This window comes from Drosophila subpulchrella, chromosome 2L (genome assembly GCF_014743375.2).
Source record: "Drosophila subpulchrella strain 33 F10 #4 breed RU33 chromosome 2L, RU_Dsub_v1.1 Primary Assembly, whole genome shotgun sequence".
NCBI classification, from domain to species: Eukaryota; Metazoa; Arthropoda; class Insecta; order Diptera; family Drosophilidae; genus Drosophila; species Drosophila subpulchrella.
The window spans coordinates 12,686,601-12,705,297 of NC_050610.1; the positions used below are offsets into that span (position 1 = coordinate 12,686,601).

At 39.3% G+C, this 18,697-nt stretch overlaps 1 protein-coding gene and 1 non-coding gene across 5 annotated transcripts in view; both read left to right on the forward strand.

The window, feature by feature from the left end:
* The window catches only part of LOC119545958 (pneumococcal serine-rich repeat protein), a 57,786-nt gene that overhangs the window by 28,133 nt on the left and 10,956 nt on the right, over positions 1-18,697 (forward strand). The gene's annotated exons all lie outside the window — the stretch shown is intronic.
* Positions 10,838-10,909, forward strand: Trnaw-cca. The gene has a single exon. It is a non-coding gene; the product is annotated as a tRNA-Trp (tRNA).

An 18,697-nucleotide genomic window follows, 5' to 3' on the forward strand; every position in this document is an offset into this window, starting at 1 on the left:
ATCACCCAACAATGAGTGGGAAATGCCCGTACTTCAGGAGGGCTATGCAAGGGCTTAGGGGTAAATGAAGTTCCTTCAGATTAACCTAAACCATTGCGAGGTTGCCCAATCGTTGCTAGAGCAAAATGTCATCGAGGAAAACGTAGACATGGCACTCATAAGCGAGCAATACAGGAATAAAAATTCCGGAGAATGGGTAACAAATAATAGCAAGAAATCGGCAATATGGAGCTGCGGTAATCCAAGGCGACAAATTAGCAAGAAAAAATGCGGAAATTGCTTCGCTAGGGCCCAAGTGAATGGTATAGCTTTCTATAGCTGTTACCTGCCGCCAAGCCTTAGCCTCCCCCAGGCAACATCTGCGCTCGAAGAGATTGCAGAAGACGCCCGGGAAAATCGCCCCGCCGTAATTGCCGGGGACTTTAATGCCTGGGCTACGGAATGGGGCTCCCCCCGAACCAACGCGAGGGGAAAGGCGCTACTTGAGAGCTTCGCCGCACTTGACCTAGTGCTGCTGAACTCTGGAACAAAACCGACTTTTTCAAGAGCCGGCACCAGTTCTATCATTGACCTCACATTTGTGAACACTGGATTGGCCTCGGGCTCCAGCTGGGAGGTTAGTGACATCTACACGGGTAGTGACCATGCAGCAATAATCTGCACGATAAATTCTAGAAGTGGCCCACCACGAGTCCCTAAGACCGTGCCAGGGTACAAAATAGAAACGCTAGACGTGGAGATGGTACAGATGTTGTTCGAGGACCTCTCCACAAGCGGCTCAGCTGAAGAAAGGGCAAACCACATCGCAGAGTACACCAAGGTAGCCTGTGATGCATCTATGCAGAGGAGAGGGAAAAACCCATCAAGAAGAAGACCTGCATACTGGTGGAACCAATCCATTGCGGAAGCCAGGAAAGACTGCCACAGGGCAAGACGCGCATACCAACGCTCAAGAGGAAGGCCCGAATTTGAGGCACTCCAAATATACTTCAGGGAAAAGAGACGAGCCCTGGAAAAAACTATAAAAGAGAGCAAACGCAGGTGCTTTAACAATATCTGCGAGGAAATAGACTCCAACCCATGGGGTTTCGCATATAAACTCGTCACAAAACGGCTGCGGGTATTTAGTCGGCCATCACCGACATGCCCAGTCAGCCTAAAAAGGATCGTGGAAACACTATTCCCAGAGCAAGAAGGTATGGCGCGGACCTCACTGATCGTGAACAGGGCGAGCATAAAGCTCACAAGTGCCGAAGAAGTCCTCCAGGTATTGAAGACAATACTGGACGACAAGGCACCGGGACCAGATGGAGTCCCGAATAAAGTCCTCAAAATTGCCATAAAAGCAAACACTAAAGAGTACGTTGACATGTATAACGCATGCCTAACGGAAGGTGTGTTCCCTAGCCGCTGGAAAACACAGCGGCTGGTACTCATACCAAAGGGGGAAAAACCCGCGGAGGAGCCTTCTTCGTATAGGCCACTCTGCATGCTGGACACGGTGGGTAAAATTCTCGAAAGAATAATCCACTCCCGGCTAGAAGGTGCCCTTGCCGAAACCAACGGCCTCTCAGAGATGCAGTATGGTTTTCGGAAGGGGCTATCCACCATCGACGCCGTCGGTAAACTGTGTGAAATCGCAGATAAAGCCATTGAGGGAAAAAGGTGGTTGTACGGCACTAAGCAGTACTGCTTAGCGGCAACGTTGGATGTAAAAAACGCTTTCAACTCCGCCAGCTGGCACCACACACTAAATGCACTGAGCAACTTAAATGTACCAGTGTATATACAGAGAGTAATAGCGAGCTACTTTGAAGGCCGCCTGCTCCTGTACGATACTGATTCCGGGCAATCGACCCACAGGGTCACCGGGGGAGTTCCCCAAGGATCAGTCCTAGGCCCTTTGTTATGGAATATCATGTACGATGGGATACTTAGGATCACGATGCCCGAAGGGGCACGACTCATTGGTTTCGCGGATGACGTGGCCATAGTGGTTACGGCAAAGAAACTCCCAGATGCGGAAGGAATCTGCAATGAAGCGGGGAAACGAGCAAGCGCATGGCTCGACTCCAAGGGACTCGCCTTGGCAGCGCACAAGACTGAAGCAGTCCTGATAAGTAGCAGGCAGAAAGTGGAGGCAGCTACTATCAAAATTGGAGAAGCCACAATTACATCGCGTCCAAGCCTAAAATACTTGGGCGTCATGATCGACCACCGGCTTTCTTTCAAAGAACATCTAGCGTACGCTAGTGGCAAGGCAAGTAGGACCGCGGCCGCGATATCGCGAATTATGGCGAACACTCGGGGACCAAGGCAACCAGGACGTAGATTACTGGTTAGTGCTGTCACATCGACGCTGATGTACGCTGCTCCCATATGGGCTCGAGCCACAAAAAATGGAAGTTATATGCAAGACGGCGACTCCGTGCAGAGATTGTGTGCACTACGGGTATGCTGTGCGTTCCGCACGGTATCCCATGACGCGGCGCTGGTAATATCGGGAGGCATACCGATTGATCTGCTGGCAGTGGAATCAGCTAACATCCGCGCGGGCAGCACAGGGGTCGCAACTGCAGAATCCGTACGGAAAAGGTGCAGAGAACTCACCATTGCTAAGTGGCAAGAGAGGTGGGTAAATAGTAGCAAAGGACGATGGACGTATAAGCTTATCCCAGAACTGCAGAGATGGCTGGGACGGAAGCATGGACATGTGGACTACTACTTAACGCAACTGTTGACGGGACATGGATGCTTTAAATACTATCTGAATAGGTTTAAGCATGAACGTTATCCGCACTGCCCACTCTGCGAGTCGGATAATGAAGACGCAGAACACGTGTTTTTTGTCTGTCCGAGATTCGAAAATGAACGAAGAGATCTGAGCATAAGGGTTGGGAGGACGCCAGCCGCTTGTAACCTGGTGGACATTATGCTCGAATCAGAAGTAAATTGGTCTGCGGTATGCAACATGGCCACAATAGTACTCAAAAAACTGCGCATCGCAGAAAGACTGCGAAATTCCAATAGGATAGAATCCTAGAGAGCCCTAAGGGCATTCCCCCCCCGGCGAAGTAATACCTAACGGCAGTACCGCCGGGGAAGCGGGGAGGGGGTGGAGTTTTTACTGGGTTAGAGTCCCAGACTTCGGCAAGCTAGTTCAGCTCCGAGTTGGCTTTCGATGCTTTAAACCACCACTAACACAAAAAAAAAAAACAAAAAAAAAAAAAAAAAAAAAACGCATACGCCCCGTTGGCCCGCCCTCGCAGCCAGATTACGTATACGCCCGAGTGTTTGTCAGGCGGAGGAGGTCCCAATGCTTAGTGACAAAAATATCGGAGCAGCCTTGGTTGTATGTTCTTGCTGAGAAATGGGTGGGTTTTTGTGGGGTAGGGCGTGCACTTAAATCTGTTCTTGTTTCAAGTGCGCACGGAGCACGTTTTAGCAACGGCTTCGGTTCATTTTAAGTGACGCTTACACGGCACGACATCATGGCCCCCTTTTCCACTACCCATTTTCCACTTTCCACCTTCGCTTTTCCCCTGGCATTGCATAACTTGTTGCTTTAGCTGGCGCTTAACTTTGCTCTCAATGAATTTTATAGTTGCCACTGCCTGCCATCCAGCCATCCAGCCAACATCCTGGCCAACATCCTTGCTCGTCCTTGCTTATACGAAATCCTGTCTATATCCTGCCTGCCTGTTGCTGCTGCTGTCCGTTGTGTGCATTTGGCTTTTAAATATTTAACAAGCGCAATTATTGAGTTCACTATGCCGAAAGCTCGGTTTGAATGAATTCCAAATGTTATGCACAGAAATTCTCGCTTTTTTGGGTATATTTCGTTGCAAACTTTTGAGAGATAAATACCCGATTGAGTTGGGCCCCCAAAAACTTTGGCTTCCATTCTAGGGATAATAAAATGTAAGATAACTTTTTCGGGTTTCGGATTCGCTGAGGCAAATTTAATAATGGTTTCGCAAACTGTTTTTAATGAGTTTTTCGCAGAAAAGCGTCGTACGGATAAAGCTTTATATGTTCAGACACCTGGAAAATTGGAAAACAGCATTTATTTTTAAAATCATCTGCTGAATCAAAATAAACAAATCGGGCAGAAGGTGATTTTTAACGTATAAAACAAAGAATACAACGTGTTTTTTATTACTGAAAAATTATTTTAGCTTATATTTTATATCTCTAAATAATAAGCTTTAGTAACACACATGGGCCTTTAAATGTTTACTCAACTACCTACGGCAACATTAAACAAATAATTTAATTAGGTTATTATTATCATCAAATGTCACATTGTCTTTTTAAAAATTGAATTATTAATTGTTGAATTAAGTTTTTTATTTTATTTTCCATCATAAAATAATATGTTTATATTGACACAGATGTATATTTTACTGTTAAACAATTAGTATAATGGTTTTGTTTTTTTTTACATATTGAATTATGTACATAAGTATATTCACTCATTCAGTCAAGTGCTGTCGAGTGTTTTCGCACCTGGCAAAAGGTGTGCCGCTAAATATTTGCGATACTCGATATTTTTGTAGAGCCGCAGTTGTTGGTCAATTTAACACCCAGTTAAACTGCCAATGAAATCCCTTCTCTGCGCACACAGTTTTTATCAAATTGGCACGACCCCTGGCTGACCCCTGGCTGACCCCTGCCCCCTTGGCCCACCCACCTGACCTCCGACATCAATTTTTACACGTGCTGTCAATCAGTGGCCCCACCTCAGTCCAGTTTAGTGCTCGCCCGTAACCTCAATCGCCCCCCCTCCCCCCTTCTTTCGGCGCTCATGGTGCCCTTTGACCTCCACCTCCACTGCGAAACCCAGCTGTCAGCGAGCTTTTCACTCTGATTTTGTTTGCTGCGAGCGGTGGTTCTGAGGTCCGATCCCAGTACCAGGTTAACTCCCAATGCCACAATCTCATAGGGTAATGGATTTATTGAAGGGTATATTAGCTTCTTGTGGGGAAAAATAAATACAATTTTAATACTATTACTAGAAATTGCAATGGATATAGTAGACGTTTGTGCCTTAAAATGAATCTATACATAGAAATGATACTATACATTGCATTTTTATTGTTTTAGCCTTTGTTTAGCCTTTGTTTATTAACACTTTAATAAATTATAGACAGCAGAAATATCTTTAAAATTCGTATTAAATCTTAAAGATACAATAAAGTTAAAAATAAAGATATAATTAGACACAGGAATTTTCAGAATTATAAAGAGCAACTTAGTTTTATTATAAATTCTTATATATTATTTATTTATATTTATATTGTATACTTACATATTAATATTTTTAGTAACTTGGGTTTATTTTGCAGAGTATTTTGCCTTCGAGCGCTAGGTTTAATCCCTATTTTCCCCCTTTCGCTAGCTGCCACGCACCAGCAACGTGCCAATTAATCATATTAATTTGTTGCCGTTCGCTTGTAAATTCCTCATATCGATTTTCAGCAGCCGCTTTTCCGAATTAGGCCCGAAATTTATGCAAATTTATGCTGGCTAGGAGCCCACGAGTCCTTGGGCCTCAGTAATACCAAAAAAAACAAGGAAGAACGCTATAGTCGAGTACCTCGACTATCAGATACCCGTTACTCAGCTAAAATGACCAAAGGAAAATGGAGATATGCAGCAAAGCGAGGTTGAAATGCGCCACCTACCGGCGGTAGACAGATTTAAGCGTTGTGGGCGTTAGAGTGGGCGTGGCAAAGTTTTTTTTGGATCAATCGATAGGTATTGACAAGACCAATACATTTCAGTTAAAATTTTTTATCTAGCATGAATATTGTGGGCGCCACAGGCTTGGGCGGTTTGTGGGCGTTAGAGTGGGCGTGGCATATTCGCGTGACAAACTTGCGCTGCGCTCAAGCCTACGGAATCTAAATCTGAATTCCCATTTCTCTATCTTTGATATTTTCCGAGATATCTGCGTTCATATTTACGATTTTTTGAAGTTTGTGGGCGGTTTGTGGGCGTTCAAGTGGGCGTGGCAAACTTTTTTTTGGGTTAATCGATAGGTATTGATGAGAACAATACATTTCAATTAAAATTTTTATTCTAGCATGAAAACTGTAGGAGCCTCAGTTTTGGGCGGTTTGTGGGCGTTAGAGTGGGCGTGGCACTCTGCTGAAACAAACTTGCGCTGCGTAAGAAGCTCAGGAATCTGCACGCCTAATCTCAATAGCCTATCTCTTATAGTTTCCAAGATCTCAGCGTTCATCCGGACGGACAGACAGACGGACAGACGGACAGACGGACATGGCTAGATCGACTCGGCTAGTGATCCCGATCAAGAATATATATACTTTATGGGGTCGGAAACGCTTCCTTCTGCCTGTTACATACTTTCCGACGAATCTAGTATACCCTTTTACTCTACGAGTAACGGGTATAAAAAAGGAGGGAAACCCGAACAGCACATGGCCCGCAGCCGACTAAGCAAACATAATTGTAACTATTTTATGGCCAGCTCGCCAAAAATTATGTTAAGCATCGCAGGGCAGTAAAAACAGGCAACGACCAACAGAATAACAACATCATCATCATTAACATCAGAGAGCAGGAACAACAAACACAATGGTGGCGCTTTAAAAATCTAATTAGCTGCTTCAATGGCGAAATTTAATTAAATAAGTTTGTGCAACTGCCGTCGATGCTGTAAAGTTAATTAAAAAAGAGCTGTTGACACACATCCACACATGCAGGATGTTCGGTGTAAGCAAGTCGAAGAAGAAAAGGATGTAAAAGGATGAAAATGCCGAAGGCACCTTGGGAAATATTCCTGGCACTTAACCAAGTTAAGGCAAAGTTCTTAACTTTCCGATGGGCAAACTTGGGAGTGCTTCACTTGGCCTGTAAATTGATTTGGATGATCAAAGACAAATTGGCTAGAAAGCGATGATTTATTTATCCACGCGTGGGTTCACATTTTGCCATCAATAAACCACTAGCTCACGGCACACCTTCCCTTGTCAATATGCCATTTATTTCCATGTGGATATTTATAGATATCCATAACCATATCTTATCGGGGGCTTTGACAACGTTCTTCGCCCATAAATTGCTATCTGGGCTTTTAATCAGGGTTTATTGACACACTTAATCAAAGCTAATGCAAAAAGCGATCCTAACAGCCATTTGTGTTGGCCATTCTTAAGACTGAGTGCTTATAATTGCATTGGATTTTTAATATATTTGGTTATCTGTTCTGAGTAATTTGGATTTATAAATTGATCTTTAAAAAGGCATATACATAAAGATAGGAAAGATATAATTTGTTCACTATGTGGGTTCTATAATTTATGATAATAAATAATTTAATCACGTTACATTAATGCAAAATGCGATTGTAACAGACCGAAATTAAATATATTTTGAATACTGCTTTTTAAATCTATCTATATATATATTCTAAAATATTCTGAACAAATATATTTCAGTACTTTGTTACTAATCTATTATTTATAGCCTTTTTATACTTAATATTTATTACCTTGCTGTTATATTTCTATAATTTAAGGCCTTTTCATTTATTTTCACTACTTTCTTGCCAAGAAAATTGCAGGGCCATGAAATCCCACACTTGCATATGCGATGACTAACCGAAAGCTAACTAAATCGTAACTTCATTTAGGTCTGCTTGCTGAGAAGGACTTTGCACAAATGTTCCCTGGTTCGTTGCCCATCCACATTGCCCCATTTCTTTTTTTGTCACACTCTGGCAAACCGAGAAACTCTAGCCAGGATCCATGTGAGTGGGGTTTCAGGTTAAAGGTTTTTGGGTGCGGGGGCACAACTACTTGTGTCCTTCGTCCTTAAACGAATTAAGTAGAGCTTATGCTGGGAGTCCCAGCAGTAACTACTTAACTGAGCAAAAAACTCGGGAGGCCATTAACTCTCGGATTTGATGCGAGCTTTTTAGCTTGGGTTTTTGCCCGATTCTGATTCTGATTCCTGCTCCTGTTCGTCCTGTTTTGTGTCTCTCTTTGTGCTGCTGCTCACTTATTAATGAGTACTCTGGCTGCGAGAGACCCACTCCAACTCCCCATTTCACTCGTTGTACTTGCCACATTTGCACATTGCGACAGGATGGTGTTTTCCTGCTCCTGCTGCTGCTCCTTTTCCACGTGGAGCTGCCAGGATGCCTACGTAGTTATCTGAGCGCCTGGCTGGCAATTCCGTGCACTCCTCACATACAAACAATCAGGATGCGGAGAGGCACACAAATGGCATACACACGCACACACACTGCTGCAGACAATTTCAGACAGCACTGTGAAAGGACGAGCTGAAAAAGTTTGCGGCTGAAATAGGGAAAAATAACTGAAAAAACGGTTTTATATCTGGGAGTCGCAGTGAAGATGTCCTTTTAAAAATGCAAAACATATATTAAACTATAAAAATGTTTTTATATCCCCATTTTAACAGCTTAAAACAGAAAGAAAACACAAAAATATAATAAAATTTATTATAATCAGAAAACAATATTTTTCAAAAAGTATTATATTTATAAAAAATTATATATGTATTTAAATCTGAAAAAAAATTTATTTTGATTTTATTTATTTATTTTGATTTGAAAAAAATTTATTTTGCTGTAATATTCATTCAAATTTTAAGTCAAGATCGTTTTCCACACCATTTTTTTTTACATTTAAAAGTTAATATAAATAATAACAATATAATAAAAAAATTTATAAATTTTACAATCGGAAAAAAAATTAAATTTATTTTGCTGTAATGTTCATTAAAATTTTAAGTCAAGATCGTTTTCCACACCATTTTTTTTACAGTTAAAAGTTAATATAAATAAAAATAATATAATAAAAAAATGTATAAATACTACAATCGGAATAAAAATTATATTTATTTTGCTGTGATATTCAATCAAATTTTAAGTCAAGATCTTTTTCCACTTTTTTTTTACGTTTAAAAGTTAATATATTCAAGATGCACTTCTTTAGTTTGTAGGATTAAAATATTCTAATTTTCTTCCTAAAATTAGAAATATGTATGGCTTATGCTTGCTGAGAGAATACTCACATTACCTTCCTTTTTTAAATGAGTTCAAAATAAGACTACCTTTAGCAGGGTATTCACAAACTGACAAAACAAAAACTGGAAGGACGAAGGAATATCTCGTTTTTTATTTAGTTTCAGTTTCAGTTTTCGCCAGGCCCTTTTTGCCGCTCATTTTCCACAGAAATTTTCAAATGTGCAACTGTTGAGTATTTATTAGTGTGCCCCATAAGCATGAATGGTTCTCTGTGCGAAAGTGTGTGGGTATACCTAACTCTATAGGGGTCGAGGGTCAGGACGGGGTCCTGAGGTGTTTTTGGGGATCTGGAGGGGTCGGTGGTTACGGTTACGGTTGGCTCGTGTGGCTCCCTAGGGGATTTGCGCTTGAATACAATTATAGCGAATGTATTCAAGTGCGCAGTGGAAAGTTCGTGGCAAACTAATCAAGAACCTATAAATAGGCGTCCATATTCCCATGAATTCAGGTGTTCTCTGGTATTTCATGGATACAGATGGTATTTCATGAACCTGGTAGCCGGAGATCTCAATCAGCTTTCGTGTTTATGCTTTTTCGGCCAGTTGGCGAGTAAATAAAATATTCAAGAGCCCGCAATGTACGGCACGAAATTGTGGAATCTTTAAAGAGATGGCCTTAAATAATTTTGTGTTTTCTTAGTTTGCTTACTCATTTTGATTTGGCTAATACAACAGATTTTAATAAGCTCACCTATAGCCTGGGCAAACATAATAAGCAATTAAGCTATGGCCCAAACATAAATATAGTATAGTACATACATCTTTTGTTAATAAGGATATGAATATTTAAATTGCAATTTCACTCAATGGGTTTTTTGGTGAGTTTCTATTATAGTCAAAGTGTTCAATTAACAACTATTAATCATTTCTTAATTAAATACCATTATTTCTTAATATATATGTTAAATATAAATATGTTATTCTTTTAGGTGACCAATAGCAGAAAGAACTCAGAGCTTATAGCACACCTATATCGATATCCATTTTACTTCATCTGTTTTTCATTTTACTTTATTATCGTCACATTATTAATGAATTTATTAATTGAATTTTGTGCTTTTAAAATATAATTATTATTTATATCTAACAATTTGTGTCTTCACTGTACTTTGGCCAAACCAGAGAAATTCGCCTAATGGATTTTTGTTTGCCATTACTTTATTGGTGCTCCAAACAAGTTGCCAGTGATCTAACTGCAGTTATAGTTTCTGCCAAACCAGTTTTTTATTATTCCAAACTGAAGTGGGTTAAACTTAGTTAAGCTGATAATTCTGCTGCATCAATGATGGCTGCGCAGTCGACGTCGTGATTATCTAATCAAAGCTAATCGCAGTGGTACATATATATTTATGATCTTTTTACTAACAGTATATGGGGCAAATTAAAAATAGAACAATATATAAAAAGCATAATTGATTTTAAGTTAGATAAAGAAATAACAAGTATATTAGTAGATATTAAAAAAAGTAAGGAAATAACAAGTATATTAGTATAAATATAGATACATATGTTATGAGGTCTTCAAAGGTTTTATGATTGCTAGAAGCAAAAGCAAGACCCAAAGCCACTAATTTAACGAGATAAACCAATTTGCGGGAGGGGGTAAATTGAGGGGGCGGTAAAAGTGAACGTCAACGGCAACAACAACAACAACAACAGCAAGTCGGGCGCATTATTTAGAGGGGTATTATTTTTAGGCACGCTTTTATCAGCCATACAGCATTATATTCGTGTTTCGGGTGGCGTTTTCCTCGTAGACTCCGTGGCGCAACGGTAGCGCGTCCGACTCCAGATCGGAAGGTTGCGTGTTCAAATCACGTCGGGGTCAATTGGGAACTTTTTTTTAATACATTTTTTTATTTCAAATAAACTTTTAAAATAATTAATAAAGAAATAACAAAACCATAGAAAATAAAATTAATAAAAAAATATTTTTTTTAACTTCAGGACAAATGGAAATTGATCCCGACGTGATTTGTAAAACATGTTTAGGAACTTTTTGCGGAAATTGTTTCCGTACTAGAGCTATATATATATTTTTTTTAATCTTTAGAAATTAAATTTCATTATAAAAACATGTTCATTCATTATAATGACAAATTACGAGATTAACAAGAATCGCCCAGAATAAAACAAGTATTTTTTATAAGCAACTCAAGTACTTCTCTGATTTTCTAAGGGTTCAATTAATTTAAGTCACATTTATTTATCTCACTTACTTATTCATCTTATCCCTGGTAGCCAACAACTTAATAAATCAAATCAATGTCACCAATTACTCATCTATTTACAACTCATTGGGCCGTAATGATCCCCCTGGTCCTTTGAGACCCTGAATCTCTTAAAAGTCCTTTTCATTGAATATGCAAATAAATCTATTCAATTCGCTTAAGTGACGCTTTTCAAAGGCTAAATAAGTTGATGCGCCCTTGCTTAGACTCGTTTTGTTTTTCGTCAATTAAGCAGCGAAAAGTCAAAGCAGAAATCACTTAAAGTATTCAATTACAAAATGTAAAACAACACAGCACGAAATGAAAGAGATGAAACTGCTGGGAAAATCGGGTAAAACGCGGGGAAAATTCAGGGAAAATGGGAAAATCATGGGGGAAAAGCGTGGGTCGGTGGGAAAAGCAACAAAAGCGAGTGGAAAAGTGAAATGAAATAAAACTGCGGGACAAAATTGAAAGCCAGTGGCTGACAAGGACGGAAATAGTGTGGGCGGAGAGCAGCGATAGCAGCAATAACTACAACAACAGGTGGCTCCCGTATATGTTGCCGTTGCGCCGTCACTGTCCGCTAGGTGGCGTCTGCTGGCATTTACCTCCCTCAATTTATTTCGCCTGTCACTGTTTTTACCCCCCTTTTGCTCCGTGGCGCAACGTCCTTGTTGGTGGGCGTGGTGGGTGGTTGCCTGTGGCCTTAGAATAAATATACACTACCAACCCCCCATCCACCGTTTACACAAATAATTGTTTTTTCGGCCAGCCAGCCAGCTTGCTGCACTTTTTTGCAAATAAAGCCAAAGTTGTTGCCGCAGTTTAATCTTTTTTCGTCGTCGTGATTTCAACAGCTGCCGTTTGGCGGATGCAGCTGCTCCAGGAGAGCGGGGCTAATGCAAACAGGTCAGGTGAACGGCTTACAGTGGTGAAGAAGGGCTGAGCTGGCCTCATCCTTGAGAGCACTTCCACCCGGAGGCTGCTCCTTCGAGTTGGCCTTCGAAATACCAAAATGGATGCGAATATAATGTACAGATCTTCTAGAGTGTTTACGAAATTGTTAGCCTTTTTTATCTTATCTTAAGAAAAACTGATGGCTTTAACGGAAAGGGATTATTTGGCATGTTTCGAGGATTGGAAAAAACTTTGGCATTAGTGTATTTTATCGGAAGGGGATTTCTTTGAATGGGATGAAATTGATTTAGGGGAATAATCTTACTGTTTGTCCACAGTAGTATCTTCCAAGATCTTAAGTTAAAATAATCTTACTAATCTTTTTCTAAATGATAACTTGAGAGTACGTTTAAATCCAGTCAAAATTTATAAGTCCCAAGGAAATCTTAGAGAGTGTAAGTGTGAAGAAATGTTGAAATCGTTGTATTATATTAAAGTTTATAACCAAACATGATCTAAAGTTAAGCTAGCAAATTAATTTCGATTAAAAAATAACAGTATTAGTTTTTTCTAGTCGGAATGAACTTTATTATTATAAGTATAATTTCTAATAAACTTCTTCAATAACCTTTAAATTGCTTTAAAATTAACAAAAAATGGTTTTAATTAAATTAACTCATCAAAAAAAATGGGAAAAATCTTAAAGTTGAGGAATTAATATCAAGTACTGAATAAACAAAAAGTTAGTCTTAACATAAAAGCGATTATGTAGTTGTCATAAAGTATTTGCTGAAATAAAATCTATATTTTAGAGCATTTTATTATGCATAAGTATAAATCCATTGAAGGAGATGATAATAATATTAAAATGAAATTTTCACCATAAACACAAGAATTTATCTCCTTTTTATTTGACCCATTGTGCGCAGGGGAACAGGCAGTTGTTAACTCTGATTTAATGGCCACGTTGCAGTACATGCAACTACCTGCTTTGTGTGTGTGTGTGTCTGTGTGCGTGCTCGACCGTACTTGACTGCCCTGTAGCCCCTACCCCTGAAGCCCCTTTAACCCCCTTTAGCCCCCATAGCCCCCTCAACCCCTTCGTATCTGTCGGGTTGGCCGTGCTCAACAGAAGTGGCTACGTGCTGTGTTTGCGGCGCTCGAGATCCATCCGGATACCTGATGCAGTGTGCTACACTGCGAGAAAAATAATATAAAGTGGATGGGAATATTAAGAAAATATTTATAAATAATGTTTTTATTTTTAATGGTTAATATCCTATGTGAAATCATACCGGCTTTATTATTACAATGCGCATCTTAAATATTTTGGAAATGATATAATGTTTTATTATCTTTATTAGTTCATAGAGAAATTCTGACGTTCTCATCTGAGTTGAAAATGTTCTTAAAAATAGAACGACATTTTTAAGTTGAAAATGTTTTTATTTTTCTCTAATCAAGTTGTATTGGCGGTATTTAAGTACTTTGTGTGTACAAATAAACTATTAGTTCAGTCCTTAGTGTATACTTATCCAAAAGTTGTTAAATAAACTCAATTTATCTATTCTCTTCTCACCATTTCGTTCTTATATTGATTCCAAAATGTACTTACACGGTTCTTAAGAACGAATGTTCTCAATTCAAGAACAATGTTCTCAATTCAAGAACAATGTTCTCAATTCAAGAACAATGTTCTTAGATAGTTTTCTGTGTGTTCATTAAGAAAAGATAAAGGTTCTCACAAGTTTAATCTTACAGAAACATGTTTTGAACATGGAATATTTAAAATTAGTCAATGAATTTGATAACTTTTCTCTCTATGTAGGACTTTCAGGCTGCTACGTGATGTGGTCCTTGTTGTGGGCTTTTAATGGGTTAATGGCGCCATCTGCTGCCCCTCCTCCCCATCGTCCCCTGCTGCTGGCAAAATTGCAGTTTGGAGTGGCGAGAGCCATTGGCATTATGATAAATACACTTTTGGGTGGCCACTGCAACTTCGGGGGCGAATGGACTTCTAAATTACTTGGTGGACCAAAGTTTGGAACGCGTCCTGCGCCTGGTGGCGTGGTCGCCTGGCCCCAGGCTATTGAATCAAAGCACATTTCCGTACAGCAATTTGCTCAATTGTGGCAAAAGTTTGCCGTCGTTTGCATAAAATGCTCGTTGGAGAATGGAGAATGTCGGCTGGAGGACAAAAAAGTTGTTGCAGGACCACAGAAAATGTGAGATGCCTGCTGTAGACAATGTGCAATCTGTGCCAGGCACATGTCAGCAGCACACAAACACAGACACGTACGGTGTTCACTGTACAGTGACACCCCCGCAAACACACTGGAACACAGAGACAAAGACAAGGCGCAACAATGAGGCGAGCTAAGGATAATGGAGATGAAGCTGCAAGAAAACTGCACAGAGGGAAAATATAATATCTATAAAATAATAAATAGTTATAATACTTATAATAACTAATAATTTAATATGATTTTTTAAAAAGCCACAATAATAAAAAGAATTCGGAAATCTCTTTAAATTGTGCCTAAAAGTATGCAACGAAATAAATTCAATTTTAGAATGCACCCATGGCCTGCTGCATACTGCATTCTTTTAGACACCTTGATAAATAAATTTAAAATCCTAGTGAATTTTGTGGCAAATACCTGAACATGTAAATATTTTAGGGATGCCACAAAACTCAACAGGATTTAAAAATCATGTATAAAGGCATCTCAAAGTATGCAACGAAAAATGAAACTCAACTGCATACTTTTAAGCACCTTAAAAAATCTAGTGAATTTTTGTACTTTTAAGAAGCTTTACGTTTACTTGTTCTAATGAAAAGCATATTTGAAGCGAAAAAATTTTCAAAATTTAACATCCTACCTTTCATAAACAACTCTTTTTGCTTTGTTAAGACTTGAACTAAGAAATTCTTGAATTTTTCTCGGTGCATAAAGGCTGCTTTTCGCTAGACAGAAGGTTGAAGGTGGTGGGCGTTGGACTGTGGGCTGTGGGCGTGGCAGCCAACAACTTTAATGGTGTCAGTAATTGTTAACTCAAGCGACGTTTATTTCCTGTGCCTGTGTGCGTTTCAGCTGCATACTTTGTGGCGCTTTCATTATACTTCTTTGCTTGGCACTTTAACGCCGCTGTAAAAAGGATACAGATGGCACATATGTACATATGCGAACAAAGCAAACAGGAAGCACAAGTCAAGTGTCAGTCTGCAGGAAAGAAGGGTACCAAAAGTGGGTAGGTAGCGCATCCTTAATGGCATTTGTTGTGGCGAAGTAAATTACGTATACGCCATGTGTTGGCCATAGTGGTCGGAAAATTAAGTGCGTCCCACAGAGCATTTAATTGACCCTTGACTCCACTGACACAAATGCCACATCAAGCGATGTGATGGCAACCATGGCAGCTGACCCAAAATCCCGCCAGCATTTGTCAATCCTGGTGTCAAAATTAAATGTCCGCTGTGGAATGGAATTGCCGGAATGTTGCTGTTGCCTCGGCTGAATGCCGCCGACAGGATAACAACAGTCGTTATAAATTTGTCTAGACGTCATTGTCCACTCACATGACAGGACATCCCACCAACAAACCCACCCACCCACTGGTGGCCCCAATGTCCTTGGACAGCCGGAGTGACATGGCCCTTTGTCCTGTGGAAAAGCGAGGGGGGGCGAGCCATTTGTCCGGCTGCCACATAAAAATTGTTTTAAATTAGTTGTTAATTTAACTACTTTGCCAGCTTTCGGCCAAAGCCAGCTGCCAAAAGCGGTTAACCATAGAAGACGCTTAATGGCTTTTTTTATGGGGTCACCAGGGAGGTCGACTAGGAACTTGGATAAGCACCGGCTTGCCGGGCACTAAATGGAATTTTCACTAAATGGCCTTCATTTGTATTAAAAGCAGGGGTAGTTCGAATTTGTTTCAGTAAGGATCTAACATTTAAAGAGTTGAACACATAAATAATAAATAATTGTTATTTTAAGAATATATTTGTAATAACTTTTAAATATCATATTAGGTGTCTAAAAGTATGCAGTGGAAAAGTATACTTTTATTGTACTTATATTCATTAAATATATTGTTGCATACTTTTAGACACCTAAAATGACACTAAAAGTTATTTTAAACCTCTACTTGTTTAATTACCATTAAACAAAGTCCTTCAAAAATTAAAGACCGAGAATCACATAATCAAGCGAATTAAGCAACTGGTTCCCTTGAACTTAATTAACACATTTGTCTTAAATGGTATTCATTGACTGGGGATTATATTTTGAGATGAACACAAATGTACTTAAATATCCTTTGCCATTGATTCCTGTATAAGTTTCTTGAACTATAATTCTTCCTAATCTCCATTGATATCGACGAGCAACAGAGGTTTTATGAGTGCTTTAGAGATATTATATTCAGTGATGTCATAGAAAATTCAAAATGATATTATATGTTGTATTATATTATATATGTTATAAGATAGTTAAATACAAGAACTCATTAAAAATACTAATCATTTTATGAATAAAGGATTTTATTTGCAGAATTCTGATTTATTGTTTCATATATGTTTTAATTGATGAAAAGCGGATTTTTTTTATAGGCATTCTTCAGATATCAAATCATTAAGTTTCTATAATAAACTTAATGTACGTATCTGCTTATAAAGCTCTTAAAATAATAGAATGGGGATATTAAGCATATTTAGCAACAAAAGGCGTTCCTTATTCGTTCTCTAAAAGGACGAAATGGCAGCACTGATTCTATTACCATTGACTCTTGACTGCAAATTGACTTCATTTGCCGAAATGGATTTGATTTATGGACGGGCCACACGCAAACACACACATTTACCCGCATTATCTGTGGTCTTCCGAGTGATTAAGCAATAAATATACAAGTTGACAGTAAATTATTAACGTGGCAAATGGAAGAGTAGATGGGACTTGGGGAACCCATCTCGACCTGGAGTCATCTTGGGTCGCTTATCGCTGGCATCCTTGCTCCCAAAATCTTTTGCCAAGGCCAGGCACGTAATCCTGGTAAATATATGAGCAAATATTAAAAGTAGAACAAATTCAAAACGTGACACATTTACGGGGGGGAAAAGCAATCGAGTTTTCCCTGTTTCAAACCCAACCCAAAAGGCAATTCTCTCGTTTTGTGGGTGTCAAAAATGGACTTTAAGTGCATAATTTGTGCTCGAATGAGTGGCAATAACCGGAATGCAATTCAAAAGTCATTTGTAAGCGGCACATAAGCCCGTGGGCGGGGTCAGGAATTTTCAGGGTTCTGTCTTTGTGTCTGGGCCTGAGTTGGGATCATAAACGTAAAACGCTTAGCCCCAAAGACAAAGGCAACTCGCATATATATTTTGAAGGGCGGCGGGGAGGCGTGGCAGGAGCAACAATGCCGCCAAATGAAACAGCAAACAAAAAAAAAAGAGCAGGCGCGGGTGTGGGAAAAAAACATGGCCATAACAATAAAAGCACAACAATAAGCAGTAACAACGAGGACAACATCGCCGAGTTCTACGGCATGAGGTTACACACACAACACCAGTGCTGACGGCCAAAAAAAGCCACATCAAACATTTAAAACACCTCCAGGTATTTGGCATTGGGTATCAAAATGTTTGGAACAAATAAAATTTCAATGAGCAAGTTATAAAGGCTTTTGTTTTATTTTATTTGGTTTATTATTTTAGCTATGCAATACATTGTTTGATATTCAATGAATGGTATTCTATCAAAAGCCGTTCCTGAAATGCATCTAAAAAGTAGTTGAAATCTTTAAATTTTCTTTATAAAGAAAGTTCTCTTGGAATCTAATAGTCTTTTAAAATTTGTTTCAATGTTATTGAACCTGTTTTTATTTAAAACATTAAAAAAAGTTTCTTTGTTTAAATGTTTAAAATGCTGAAAACACTATCACATGAAGAGATTGTAATTTTAGGTGTCTAAAAGTATGCATTAAAGAAAGTATAATTGTATTTCTGAGATATAAATATAATGTTGCATAGTTTTAGACAGCTACAATGACAGTTAAAATTTATTTCAAGGCCCTATTGATTTTAGTGACACCTACGGACAAGAAATATTCCCTTTTTTTCTAAATTATTAGCCAGATTGGCAGAACTGATGGAGGATCAGGATAAAGCAGCGGATGTGGGAGGCAGGCTCGTGGCCATGGCGCTGCCAAGTGTAGCAGATTAACGGAATGTTTGTTAAATGGCGCACGGTTGCGTTTCAGGGGCAGGAATACAGGACTAAAGGACTACAGAACGGCAGTGGAAATAGCGGGAAAAAGAGGTGACAGGCAGGACTTTCTGCAGGCGCGGCTGTGGAAAGCCGTAATTCTCATAATTTGGGACGACTGAGCGCCATTGTGTGCTAACTTTGGAAAAGACAATGCAGACCCTAATAAGGCAGTCAGACTTGCAGAAAACCACTTTCTATTTCTGCCATTCTTTTACCTACTTTAAGCTCTTAAAATAT